This window comes from Bos grunniens, chromosome 7, assembly GCF_055505025.1.
Source record: "Bos grunniens cultivar Pamir isolate PY7600 chromosome 7, Bosgru_T2T1.0, whole genome shotgun sequence".
Classification (NCBI taxonomy): domain Eukaryota; kingdom Metazoa; phylum Chordata; class Mammalia; order Artiodactyla; family Bovidae; genus Bos; species Bos grunniens.
In genome coordinates, this window is record NC_141171.1 from 33,917,240 (window position 1) to 33,932,116 (window position 14,877).

The 14,877-nt window shown below is 35.7% G+C and overlaps 1 protein-coding gene across 16 annotated transcripts in view; it reads right to left on the bottom strand.

The window, feature by feature from the left end:
• The window catches only part of PRR16 (proline rich 16), a 1,143,323-nt gene that overhangs the window by 874,248 nt on the left and 254,198 nt on the right, over positions 1–14,877 (bottom strand). The window lies entirely within an intron of this gene.

Below are 14,877 nucleotides of genomic sequence, written 5' to 3' on the forward strand. Positions count from 1 at the left end.
ATCTCACTGTTGAATGACTGTGTTAATGGAAGGTAACTGTTCTCTGAGCCAAGAATTTGAATCACATTAACTAACAAATGAGCTAGCAAACAATTCTACATCCTTATCCATGTGTTATCTTGAATTTCTTTATCTAGAGTGGACTAGAAATTAAACCTTGTGAAATGGCTTAAGGAAAAGATTATTCTTATTTAGAAAATAGAGGTTGTGAAAATGTCAAAAGTATAAAAGGCTAGGAGTGTAGAATATGACTGTGGCTTAAATCTATGACTATTATCATAGACGGAGAAGGAAAATGCAACTCACTCCAGTACTCTTGCCTGGAAAATCCCATGGATGGAGGAGCATGGTAGGCTACAGTCCATGGGGTCGCAAAGAGTTGGATACAACTGAGGACTTCACTTTCTTTCTTTCTTTTATTATCATAGAACCCATGAGATCATTGATATTGAAGAAATATTGAAGAAATATTAACTGGGTACCTAAGCATGTACTTGGAATAAGACATGGCAACCCACTCCAGTATTCTTGCTTGGAGAATTTCATGGACAGTGGAGCCTGGCAGGCTACGGTCCATGGGGCCACAAAGAGTTGGACATGACTGAGCACCCCATCCACCACCACTTAGCATGTACAATCCATTATGATGAATGCTAAGTACAAATGCTGAATAAAATGGGCATGATTCCTGCTTCTTTGAAGCTTTCGATCTATATTCATTCTAGCTAAACACAAGAAAAAAAAAGAAAGATTCATGAAAATATTTCCGCCAGTGCCCTACTTACTCATCAAGGAAGAGAGAAAATTGTGATGAAAGGTAAAATCTGCTTAATTTATGATGTGAAAATATGTACAGGAAACATGTGCCTTTAGTCATAAATGTGAATCCTTAGAAAGCCAGGTGCTTGTACAAATTTTTTCCATGAGGCAAAAATAAATGAACTGACCTTTAACAGAGTAATGGTAAAGAAATATTTTTGCCATTTATAATATGAAGTTTAACAGGAAAAAGAATAAGGTAACCACATTTATGCAGAATTGCTCTCCTCCAATCTCTGAAAAAATTAAAGGAAGATGAGGGAGGTAGCCCAGGACAGGAGCTCAATGTCTGATGAGGAAAACACCTGTAAATACATACACACACGTCATGCGTAGTACACAGAACAGCCCTCCTCATTCACCAAGGCTGCTTTCATCTTGCACGTTCAAGGAGGATGAGGTTGATATTTTAAAAATGATGACATGTAAGATACTATAGGGTTTATTTTGCCAACAGAAATCCAATTTTAAATTTTATAAACTACCTTATTCCGTTATTTATGATGTTCTTGAATATTTTATTTACATTTTGCTTTATTAGAGATATACAGAACATGGATTCTGAAGAATTATCTCTCAGATTGTCAATAGACCTACTAGTTTTACCTAAAGCCAGCTGATTTACTTCCTAGCTGACACCCATGGGCCGTCAGACAGCCCTGTAAACCATGAATATTTAGAAACCTGCTTTAAAAGACTTTATCAGAAATGAATGATGATAACCTGCTTTGTTACTTCTGGATACTCTGCAATACTTAGCCAGTGTCTACTACTACTCAACACTAATTGATGATTCTTTTCTAGATTTCGGAACTCAGAAGAGTCTCTCGAGAAATGACTTACAATGAGGGCTAATTCATAATCCAGCTCAGGACACTCTTGAGATCAAAAGGAGGAATTATTCCAAGACAGGGAAACAACTAAATGTTCACTGATGAATAAAGATGTGGTACATATGTGCAATGAAATAGTGTTTAGTCATAACAAAGAGTGAAACACTGCCATTTGCAGCAACATGGAAGTGCATGCTCAGCGAAGTAAGTCAGACAAATATCATATGATATAGCTTATATATGGAATCTAAAATACTACACAAATGAACCTATCTACAAAACAGAAACAGACTCACAAACAGAGAGAACAGACTTGTGGTTGCAAAGGGGAAGAGGGGGTGGGGGAGGGATGAATGGGAGTTTGGAATTAGCAGATGCAAACTATTATACATGTTAATAGAATGTATAAACAGCAAGTCCCTACCATTTAGCAAGGGAACTATAGTTAATTTCCTATAATAAACCATAATGAAAAGAAATGTGAAAAAGAATGTATGTGTGTGTGTATATATATATGTAATATGTACATATACATATATATACGTATAACTGAGTCACTTTGCTATACAGCAGAACTAAGACAAATTGTAAATCAACCATACTCGACATTAAAATAAAAAATTTTTAAAGGAGGAGCTATTAATAAATATGCCAAACAAGAGATATAAACCAGCAAATAGAAACCCATGATCACCCTAGCTGAGTTTTCAATCAAACTACCTAAATACAGAGTCTAGGACATTTGCTTTTCTTGAATAGAAGAATAAAAATGTAACTCTGAAGGAAGCAGATGTCACAATGTGAGGAGATACACACCATGTGTGGAGACTCATGGCTGAGCCGTGTGTCTCCTCAGCTGCTTAAACTGCTAAAGATAGAAGCAAGGAAGAGAGGAAAAAGATTTGATCTGACACCTCACTGCCCACACAGTGTCCACCTCCCCCAGATGGTGGCTAACTCATAGGCTCTCTGACTTAATAACTAGAGTGCTCAGGATGAGTAGGACATTGACTCATGAACCATGCAGTCCCATCACAGAAAAGCAGAGCAACTGGGAGCAAGAGACATTCCAAAAGAGCAAATTTTGCCAACTCACTTACAACTTGCAACTCTACAGGATTGCTCTGGGGAAATTTAGACTAGTATAATTTGCCAACTATTTATCTTTAAATATAAATTATTTTCTCAGTACCATCTTCCTAGATTCCATATATATGTGTTAATTGCAGGGCAGCAATGGAGTCGCAGATATAGAAAGCAGACTTGTGAACACAGTGAGGGAAGGAGAGAGTGAAACAAATTGGGAGAGTAGCATTAAAACATATACATTACCATATATAAAATAGATAACCAGTGGGAATATGCTATATGATACATGGAACCCAAAGCAGGTGCTCTGTGAGCAGGGGTGGGGGTGGGGGGAGATGAGGAGGGAGGTGGGAGGGAGATTTAAGAGGGAGGTGACCTATGTATACCTATGGCTGATTAATGTTGACACATGGCAGAAACCAACACAACATTGTAAAAATTATCCTCCAATTAAAAATACATTTTAAAATAAATAAATAATAATTTTCTCTATTAATATCTATACTAGAACCTTTTATGTCAACAGAACTCTGACATTAGGGTTATTTTAAGGTTATCTCTCTGATATAGCCAGCAGATATATCCTGGATCACCTCCCATATTCAGAAAGCTATAGATAAGTGCAATTTTCTAACGACCTCTCAGAAAATGGTGGGTTATGCCAAGAGTATTTGTGTTTATTCCTGAAACAGAAAGGCATAACTTTATTTGAATAAATTACCTTTTTGGAATTATCTTTGCCACTGATACATTATCAGAATGGAAAATCATGAACTTATAACACAGTCTTTCTAGGCTTTCATTCATGTGTTCATTCATTCATTTATTCAACAAATATTTATTTCTACCAAGCAGGAGGCATTGTGCTTGGTTATAAGGACAAAGTGATGGATAAAACACAGCGTGGCTTCTGCCTTTATAAAGCTTTCCACTTAGTGACAGAGACAGACTACAGAGAAGTAAATAAACCTACAGATCAAGAATATGGTCTGAGTCACTAGGAAATAAAAAGGGGATATATTTAAATAGAGTGGTCAAAGAAGGCTCTTGGAGAAGGTCTCCACTTGCTCCATTCTTCGTTACTGCCTTTAGATTCTCTCTCTCTTTTTTCATTTCTTCAAATTTCTAATCTTAAGTGTCATACCCTTAAGAATTCATTTTATTTCTTCTTCATATTTATTTGGTTGCCTTATTACTTCACACTTTTACTCCCTCTTGTGTATGTGGCCTGACAGCTAGCAATTCTTATGAAAATTCCCCATTTTTCTCTGGTATATGGAAATTTAAAATCAAAACTTTATTCATCATTCACCTCATGTTTACAACTTTGTCACATTATACTAGAAAATACTGTTTAAGATGTGAAACAAGGGTCAGAACATGTTATGCAACCTTTTATTTGAAATTTATTGTATGACCAGTATTGTTTTTCTAGAAAAAAATAATCGAATTGGTTAGTGAGGCTACTTGTCCCATGAACATAACTTGGGTTTCTGATTTCCTGCCCTGTGGCTCAGAATTTTACTTGGATTCTTCTCAACACTTAACAAAGCATCTGCAACATCAGATCAAGGCATAAGAAGGTGTTTCTGATCATTTTATGTAAGCAAGTCAACAAATTCATTAAACTGCATATGGTGGGGTATTGCATACAGTGAGGTATGTAAGCATAGCCTTGTCCCTTCAAGCTCATAGGCCAGTAGAGCAGAGAAATTTGCTTTCATTACTAGGTAACATCCATTTATCTAAGCTTCATTAGTCTATTGGTAATAAATGGAGCTCATATTAACAATAATAACTCTAATTTCACTAGTTCTTATCTGATTGCTAAAGCATAGACTTCAACTCCATGCTGAGCCCACATTAATATTTCTGGTATCTGCCAGGTACTATATTCTGCTCCTCCCAAGGGACAGAAGTTCTGCATGCACTGCTCTCTCACATGCAGAACACAGTACTGTCAATGTTTATTTATAACCTCATGCTTAATTGCTCAGTCATGTCTGACTCTTTGCAACCCCATGGACAGTAGCCCACCAGGCTCCTCTGTTCATGGGATTTTCCAGACAAGAATACTGAAGAGGGTTGCCATTCCCTTTTGCCAGGTCACCTTTCCAACCCAGGAATTGAACTGGGTCTCCTGCATTGCAGGCAGATTCTTTACGAACTGAGCTAAATCTAGTCTCTTCCTAGTACTCAGCTTTGTTATTAACCTGATCTATTGTGCCTGAATCCTATTCTTGAAATGAGTAGGTTCCTTTTCCTGTAAAAATTAAAAATAATTTTTTTCATCTTTGTTCTCTATAAAAGTCATTGGGCAAGTTTTTTTTTTCCTTGCATCATAAATCTACTTTCTATTTGATATTTTGGGGTTCCACCACATGATTCCTTACACTATGAATGATGACTTTATAGCTGAAGCTTTGAACCATCTCTCTAAAAGCAAATTTCTATATTAAATATTAAGGCTTTACAATTAAAAAGGTAAGAGACACAGGTAGAGGAAAGATAATTAAAATTACAAAGAAAGAACTAGACAGGAAAATAAGTGATCTAAGTATAATTCTGGGTTGTCAAGAATTTTTTAAAATTTCAAAGAACAGAAAAATCCAGATCTCTCTGCACTCATTTATCTCTTTCTCTATCTGCTGATCTAATATCTGCTATCAGTCTCTAGCACTCAAGGCAATCCTTAGACCTCAAATGAAGGTATACAGATTTTCCTGAAATTTTTTGTTTGTGATTACTTTGCCTTAAAGAATAGAGGAAATGGGAGTTGCCAGTTGTCAAGTATGTTTATATAGCAAGTGTTTTGTTTGTTAATATCCTGCCTTAAGAAAAGAAGAGATGGGAGTTTTGAGTTGTCACATTGATTTTAGTGTTGAATAGACTGCTTTAAAAAGACAGGCATAAGCTTGCATTTGTCAGCAATTGCTAACAATAAAATTGTCTATTTCTAGCAGGGTGGTATTTTATTTCACTAAGAAGTCAAAAGTTAAAGGCTTGATAAAAAATAAATCTACTTGCGGTGACTGAAATAGAAAAAGGCACACAGAGACGATCAAAACCAGTGAGAGGACCACAACTTCACCAAAGAGCCCATCCTGTTGTTCTAGAGCTTCTTGGAGACACAACCCAACTCCCTCAGCTTTGGATGAGTGTTAGAACTATGACTCAGGAAGGCAGGTCCAGTGCAATGAAATTACTGACCATCACATCCACTGTCATCTGCGCAAATACAGACCACTGGCCTCCACCTAAAGAGAGACCCATCCCCACAGGGGAAGTAGCAAATGGATGTTTTGACTTTGAATTCTGTATTAACACCCATACTCCAATAGGAAAGGGTCTTACTCAAATACTGAGAAAACTGTGTGGGCTTGAATTTATCTATATTTCTTGGTTATGGGAGTTTTAAAGAAAAGAGGCTTCTATGGTTGGGACATTCTTTAGAGCACCCTCTAAACTCCATATCAGGACTGTGACTTCGTTTTTGGTCATACACTTCAGAGAGGTCAGCAGTATACTTAGTTGCCTGAGTCTGGCTGATGGCAAGTGACACTGACGAGCCCTATACATCCGATTAGTGCACGAGCCTCTGTACAAAACAGCGACCAACTGCAAAGGCTGTTTATCTTTGGTGATTCATATCTGGAGACTCTCTCGGGTCTCAGACTCTCCCAGCGTTTATTTATGGGTTGGCTTCATGTTCTGACAGTAAAGACCTTCATTTTCCTAATTTATTCTTGAAACCTAACCAGATAAAAGGGCAACTCCAACCACAAACTTCTCCAAGAATTTTTATTAGTCTCTTCACTTTTACCAAAGTCAGAAATCACACTCAAATGAGAATTTAATATTATTCTCTAATCCCAAAAGGAAAATGAAGTATTTGTAAATCCATAGGATTAAAGAACTCTTTTAAAGGTTGATGACACAGAGTTTCATATCTACCATTATTTCATTACACAGCAATGATACTAGTCTTTCCCTAACCAAACCTGAGTGATCAGGCATCTGTCTGTTGCTTCATTATAATGTGTTCAACAGTAAGCCAAAGATAGATATCAAGCTTGAAGTAGAGGTTCATTTACCTTCATGTACTTTGCAGGGAAAGCCTCTGATGATTATGTAAGATGCCATCAGAATTAATTATCAAATGGATGAATGAATTTTAAAATGAGGTTATAATTCATTGACCAGATTCTTGTTCACCATTCTTCAATTAGGGTGGGCCTAGTTCCATCTTGGATTAACATTCTTCTTTCTCTTTAATTGATCTCTTGTCATTCTTGAACAAAAAGTCATTTGTTATTGCAGGAAGCAAAGTTAAACAAGGAGCCTACTGATGCTGAAAGATTCTGTCTCATAGAAAGCATGGCATGTATGGTGCTTGCAGTGGAAAGAAATGGATTGCACACACAAATACACCATGTTAGAATTATATTAATCAGAGTTGGTATTCAAAATATGTAACAAGATCCAACCACTAGAATTAATGAAATGCCTAATCAGAGGGACAAGGCATAATCCATTGCTATAGCCATATTTCTACATTTTGATTGATATTAACTTTGGGAAATATGATTTATTTTCCTTATCTTTAATTCAATTTAAAATTAAAATGTCGTTTATAACTCTCAAGCAAGAAATTCTATAATTCTATAATCCTCATTGATATTTGCAGTATAAACCTGGAAATGCAACCTCAAATGCAAAGGAGCAAGGCAGGAACAACGAAAAGCCAGGAAATACAGCTGGGAAAGAGTGGCAACATGTAAAACAGGAAAATGCATTCCCCAGCCAAAAGTATTCAAATTCAAATATTTGTAAAACTCTGGCCAAAAAAAATCAACAGGCTTAGATTCTGTCCCATGTTCAAACTTATGAGCATTCCTAAATCCAATAACTATCTTCAAATGCTGGAATATTTTTGAATCTAACCATCTATTTCTGAAATATACTGCACTTCTCATGATGGCCTATGTCTTTATGTCAAAAAGTAGTTTTATTTATTTTTATTATAAATATTCTAAGACAAAAACTTCCCTCGTGCATCATTTAGATTATAAACTGGGCAGTTGAGGATCCCCTCTTAAATCATCCCTCTACACCTAACATGGTGTTCCTCACTTTGTGTTACCCAATGCAGAATGAATTTTTTAAATTTATTAGATCTTTTAATATTTTATAATAAGAAGGCTTTAATTTTTCCAGATGAATAATAATAAGGTATATATATGGACTACTTCACAATTTGTATGGAACTACAAAAAAACCTCGAATAGACAAAGCAATCTTGAGAAAGAATGGAACTGGAAGAATCAACCTGCCTGACTTCAGGCTCTACTACAAAGCCACATTTATCAAGACAGTATGGTACTGGCACAAAGACAGAAATATAGATCAATGGAACAAAATAGAAAGCCCAGAGATAAATCCACGCACATATGGACACCTTCTCTTTGACAAAGGAGGCAAGAATATACAATGGAGAAAAGACAATCTCTTTAACAAGTGGTGCTGGGAAAACTGGTCAACCACTTGTAAAAGAATGAAACTAGAACACTTTCTAACACCATACACAAAAATAAACTCAAAATGGATTAAAGATCTAAACATAAGACCAGAAACTATAAAACTCAAAATGGATTAAAGATCTAAATGTAAGACCAGAAACTATAAAACTCCTAGAGGAAGACATAGGCAAAACACTCTCTGACATAAATCACAGCAGGATCCTCTATGACTCACCTCCCAGAGTAATGGAAATAAAAGCAAAAATAAACAAATGGGACCTAATTAAACTTAAAAGCTTCTGCACAACAAAGGAAACTATAAGCAAGGTGAAAAGACAGCCTTCAGAATGGGAGAATATAATAGCAAATGAAGCAACTGACAAAGAATTAATTTCAAAAATATACAAGCAGCTCCTGCAGCTCAATTCCAGAAAAATAAATGTCCAATCAAAAAATGGGCTAAAGAACTAAACAGACATTCCTCCAGAGAAGACATACAGATGGCTAACAAATACATGAAAAGATGCTCAACATCACTCATTATCAGAGAAATACAAATCAAAACCACTATGAGGTACCATTTCACACCAGTCAGAATGGCTGCGATCCAAAAGTCTACAAGCAATAAATGCTGGAGAGGGTGTGGAGAAAAGGGAACCCTCTTATACTGTTGGTGGGAATACAAACTAGTATAGCCACTATGCAGAACAGTGTGGAGATTCCTTAAAAAACTGGAAATAGAACTGCCTTATGATCCAGCAATCCCACTGCTGGGCATACACACCGAGGAAACCAAAATTGAAAGAGACACGTGTACCCCAATGTTCATCGCAGCACTGTTTATAATAGCCAGGACATGGAAGCAACCTAGATGCCCATCAGCAGATGAATGGATAAGAAAGCTGTGGTACATATACACAATGGAGTATTACTCAGCCATTAAAAAGAATACATTTGAATCAGTTCTAATGAGGTGGATGAAACTGGAGCCTATTATACAGAGTGAAGTAACCCAGAAAAAAACCCACCAATACAGTATACTAATGCATATATATGGAATTTAGAAAGATGGTAATGATAACCTTGTATGCGGGACAGCAAAAGAGATACAAATGTATAGAGAAGTCTTTTGGACTCTGTGGGAGAGGGTGAGGGTGGGATGATTTGGGAGAATGGCATTGAATCATGTATATTATCATATGTGAACCAAATCATCAGTCCAGGTTCAATGCATGATACAGGGTGCTTGGGGCTGGTGTGCTGGGATGACCCAGAGGTGGGGGATGAGGAGGGAGGTGGGAGGGGGGTTCAGGATGGGGAACACATGTACACCCATAGCAGATCCATGTCAATGTATGGCAAAACCAATACAATATTGTAAAGTAATTAGCCTCCAATTAAAATAAATAAATTTATATTTAAAAAAACACTACTTCACAAAAGTGAATATAAATCATGAGGTAACAGAAAAGTGTGTAACTAAATTAAAGGTCCAGTTACTTACTCAATACTAATAAAAGCTAGATGGAGAAAGAATAAGACCACACATACCACCCACAATTTTTTTATCCTCTTAAAAACTTTTGCCAACTTAGTATGGCAAAAGTCCTCTATGAGCATCTTGAAACCTACAAAGTTATCCAGAATTGGCAGACCAACATATCATTGATTCATTCAATGGGATTTCATGAGAACCATAGCAAATTTGTTTTGGGAGAAATATCAATAACCTCAGATATGCAGATGACACCACTCTTATGGCAGAAAGTGAAGAAGAACTAAAGAGCCTCTTGATGAAAGTGAAAGAGGACAGTGAAAAAGTTGGCTTAAAACTTAACATTCAGAAAACTAAGATCATGGCATCTGGGCCCATAACTCCATGGCAAATAGATGGGGAAACAATGGAAACAGTGGGCTCCAAAATCACTGCAGATGGTGACTGCAGCCATGAAATTAAAAGACCCTTGCTCCTTGGAAGAAATGCTATGACCAACCTAGACAGCATATTAAAAAGCAGAGACATTACTTTGCCAACAAAAGTCCTCTAGTCAAAGCTATGGTTTTTCCAGGAGTCATGTATGGATGTGAGGGTTGGACTGTAAAGAAAGTTGAGTACCAAAAAATTAATACTTTTGAACTGTGGTTTGGAGAAGACTCTTGAGAATCCCTTGCACTGCAAGGAGATCCAACCAGTCCATCCTAAAGGAAATCAGTCCTGAATATTCATTGGAAAAACTGATGCTGAAGCTGAAACTCCAATACTTTGGTCACTACCTGAATGTGAAGAACTAAATCTTTGGAAAAGACCCTGATGCTGGGAAAGATTGAAGGTGGGAGGAGAAGGGGATGACACAGGATGAGATGGTTGGATGGCATCACCAACTCAATGGACGCAAATTTGAGCAAGCTCTGGGAGTTGGTGATGGACAGGGAGGCCTGGCATGCTGCAGTCCATAGGGTTGCAAAGTCAGACACAACTGAGCGACTGAACTGAACTGATAGCAAATTTGTTAGCATGCCATAGAATCAATGCAGAAATCCCTTGCGTATGCTTCAATCCTAAAGGCACTTCAAGGAAATTCTTTTAATTATGGAATGCAGGTGAGGAAGGCATAGTCAAGATGGAATAGAATACAGCACCCAGTTTTTCTTAGGCTTGATACTTCTCCAGAAAACCACACACAATGTAGTCATTCCTCAAGATCATGTATACTCTGCCCTTCATATCCTCATCCTTAGGTGCCTGGTTCCAGGATCCCTACAGATACAAAAATTTGCTGATGCTGAAATCCCTTATGCATTTGCATATAACCTATGCAATCTTCACATAAACTTTAAAGCATTTCTAGGATATTTACAGTATCTAACACAAGGTAAATGCTATCTAAATAGTTACCAGAGTATGGCAAATTTGTTCTGTTTTGTTGAACTTTCTGGCAATTTTTCCCAAATACTTTTAATCCACCATTGGTTGATCACTTGGATGCAGAACCCATAGATGCAGAACCTGTACGTATGAAGGGCTGACTTACATTGAGAAAAATACTATGTTTACTATATATGTGAAGTGAAACTGTTCATTGCTCAGTCATGTCCAGCTCTTTGTGATCTCCAGGCTCTTCTGTGCATGGAATTCTCTAGGCAAGAATACTGGAGTGGGTAGCTATTCCCTTCTCCAGGGGATCTTCCTGACCCAGGGATCAAACCCAGGTCTCCTGCATTGCAGGCAGATTCTTTACTGTCTGAGCCACAAGGGAAGGCCACCATACCATATATACTAGTTCTCATATACAAAAAGTCTACTTCTTCATTTTCCCCCAATGCCCTGCTTTGTGTATCTCAAACCTCAATATCTTAATTTTGTGGCTAAAAATTAATTCAAGAATTTGAAAAAGTAAGCTGGAAGAATAGGTATAAAAATGTAAGAGAATTAAGTTATAACACAGTGACATTCATTCTTGATGACCACATCTCAAGGTCATTGGACAAATGATAAAAATAAAACATAAAATGGAAGGTTTTTCCAAAGTAATAGCAATTAGAACACTGATCTCATGCCAAGAAAATGCGTCAGTACACACTTTGTAAAGCTTGGTCGCAAAGAATTAGAAACAATACCATACACTAATTATAATTCACATTTTAAAATGTATTTTGAGATAAAATTGGTGTATCACACTGATGACATTTCTTTTCTTGCTGCTATGCCAGCTTGCGTGTGTGGTAGGTGATTAAAGATCAGCATCTCCCTGCTTTGGCATTTGATGAAGTCTGGAAAAAATATTTCTTAAACAGAATTTGTAATAGCAACATTAATCAGATTTTCAAATCAGTTGATTCTCAAGATGATATCACAGTTTTTTATCTTTCTACTGACTATTAATCACTTAAGGAGAAAAATGTCATGTAATGGGTAAAATGTACATTTATTTACATTTCTACTTTTAAATAGCTACCAACTTTTAAATGCCTTGATATAAGATAGACTATTAATTGCTTCAATAAAATCTATCTCAAAGATAAATGTTTAGATAGTAGACTATAGGATAAATCAGAGAATATATTTATTTCAAAATGTTAAAAATTTATTGAGAAGTCCCATTATATCTTAAAATAAATATGTGTGTGTGTGTATATGAGGTCTTCCCTGGTGGTGTATATATATATATATTTAAAAATCATTACTCAAATCCCTTGTTACTGATATCAATGAACTCTTGATTAGAACATTATCTTCATATACATTCATTATTCTAAGGTATCAAGTATATGATTTTGTCAATCTAAATAATAAGATGATAATTCTAGTATAATCAAAGATTTTACAGTGAATCCTAATTAATCTCTTGAATACCTGTGGGATGAGTAAAGCAAAGATTTCTACAATCTAGACAAAAGCAACATTGAAAGCAATTTTTCACATAAGCTACCAACTAAAGACTTTAAATGAAAACCCAGAGAGCCAGCCTTGAATGTAGGTAGCCTTGTGAGCCCCTAAACAGGAGACCTACTTGACCAATTCTCAGACTTCTGACCCATAAATATTGTTAGATTAAAATGAGAGGTGTTGTAAGCTTACCTCAGGAAACAAGAAAACTCTCAAAATCACCTAACCTTACACTTAAAGTAACTAGAGAAAGAAGAACAAACAAAATCCAAAGTTAGTAGAAAGAAAGAAATCATAAAGATCAGAGCAAAAATAAATGAAATAGAGACAAAAACAGAAAAGATCAATGAAAATAAAAGATGGTTCTCTGAGAAGATACACAAAATTGATAAAATTTTACCTAGATCCATCAAGAAAAAAGGGAGAGTTCCCAAATTAATAAAATCAGAAACAAAAAGGGAGAAGTCATAATCAACATCACATAAAGGATCAAAAGTGACTGCTGCAAATAACTATATACCAATAAAATAGACAGCCAAGAATAAATGGATGAATCATTAGTAATGTACAGTATCCTAATACTAAACCAGGTAGAAATAGAAAATAAAAACAGACCAGTTACCAGTAATGAGATTGAAGCAGTAAATTTAAACACTTTGCATCCATGGGGTCACAAAGAGTCAGCATGACTGAGCACCTGAGCTAGAAAACACACACACACACACACACATACCCATCACTGATAAAAATAGACACAAAAATCCTCAAAAAATATTAGCAAGCTGAATCCAACAATACATTAAAATGCTCATCCACCATTATCAAGTGGGATAATAATTTTTCAAACTCCACACATCAATCAATGTGTTATACCACATTAACAAAACAAAGAATAAAAATCATATGATTGTCTCAACAGATACAGAAAAAATACTTTTGAGAAAATTAAGCATGTATTAATGATTAAAATCTCTCCAGAAAGTGGGCATAAAGGGAATCTACCTCGATATAATAAAGCCAAAATATGACAATCCCATAGTTAACATCATACTTAACACAGAAAAGCTGAAATCTTTTTTCCCTAAGATCAGGAACAAGACCAGGATGCCAGTCTCACCTTTCATTCAACGTAGTACTAGAAGCCTTTGTCACACCAATCAGAAAAAAGAAGAGACAAAAGGAATCCAAATTGGAAAGGAAGAAGTAAAACAATCACTGTTTGCAGATGACATGATGCTATACCTAGAAAATCCTAAAGACACTACGAGAAAACTATGAGAGCTCATCAATGAAGTGGCTACCAATGGGGTGAGAGACAGATGGAGAGCAATATAGGAGTAGGGGATAATGAGGTATAAACTATCATGTATCAAATAAGCTACAAGGATATACGGTACAATACAGGGAATAGAGTCAGTATTCTATAATAACTATAAGTGGATCACAATGTTTAAAATTGTGATTTACTATACTGTACACCTATAACTTATTTCACACTATAAGTGTGAAACTTTATATAAAAGTATGAAACTGTATCTCATATTTTTAAAGAATATCTGTGGAATAGAATTATTAGGCTAAAACATTGATACCAGCAATATGAACACATTGCTACCTAAAAATAAACTATTTCTTAGAAATTTTTAAAGTGTGTTGTTTTAAATAACTAATTTGTGTTAATTCAGGAGAGACTACTTCCAAAGACATCCCCTGCTCTGTGTGATAAAACTGTTTATACTATATACTCTTCCCTTTCCACCCCCATAGAAACAATATTGTCTTAGGAGAAAGGTTAACTATTAGTACAGCAATCGAGACACCAACCATTACCCAAGTGAACTGTATAAATGGCCACATTATACTTGTTTTACACTAAAATTTATACTTAAGTACTTCTCTGCTTTCTCTTCCCGAATCCCAACAATTAAACTCCAAATAGAATACCATATTTTTAACAAATAAAGTTTCAAAATTGCATCTTGTTTGAAATCAAAGTTTCAGTGTTAATTGTACATTCTAGCCCCATTTCACTCATATCACAACTCTTAAACTAATTTTTTAGTTATTTAAAATTATAAAATACCTTAAAGAATGAATCCCTTCAACTAACTCTCTAGAATTATGTTCAACCTTATTCCTAAGATGGTTTTGCCCCTGGAGACTCAGTAAAGACAGACAATTAGAAGAGACTCATTAAAGAATATGCATTAATATTATCCATCTAAATTCA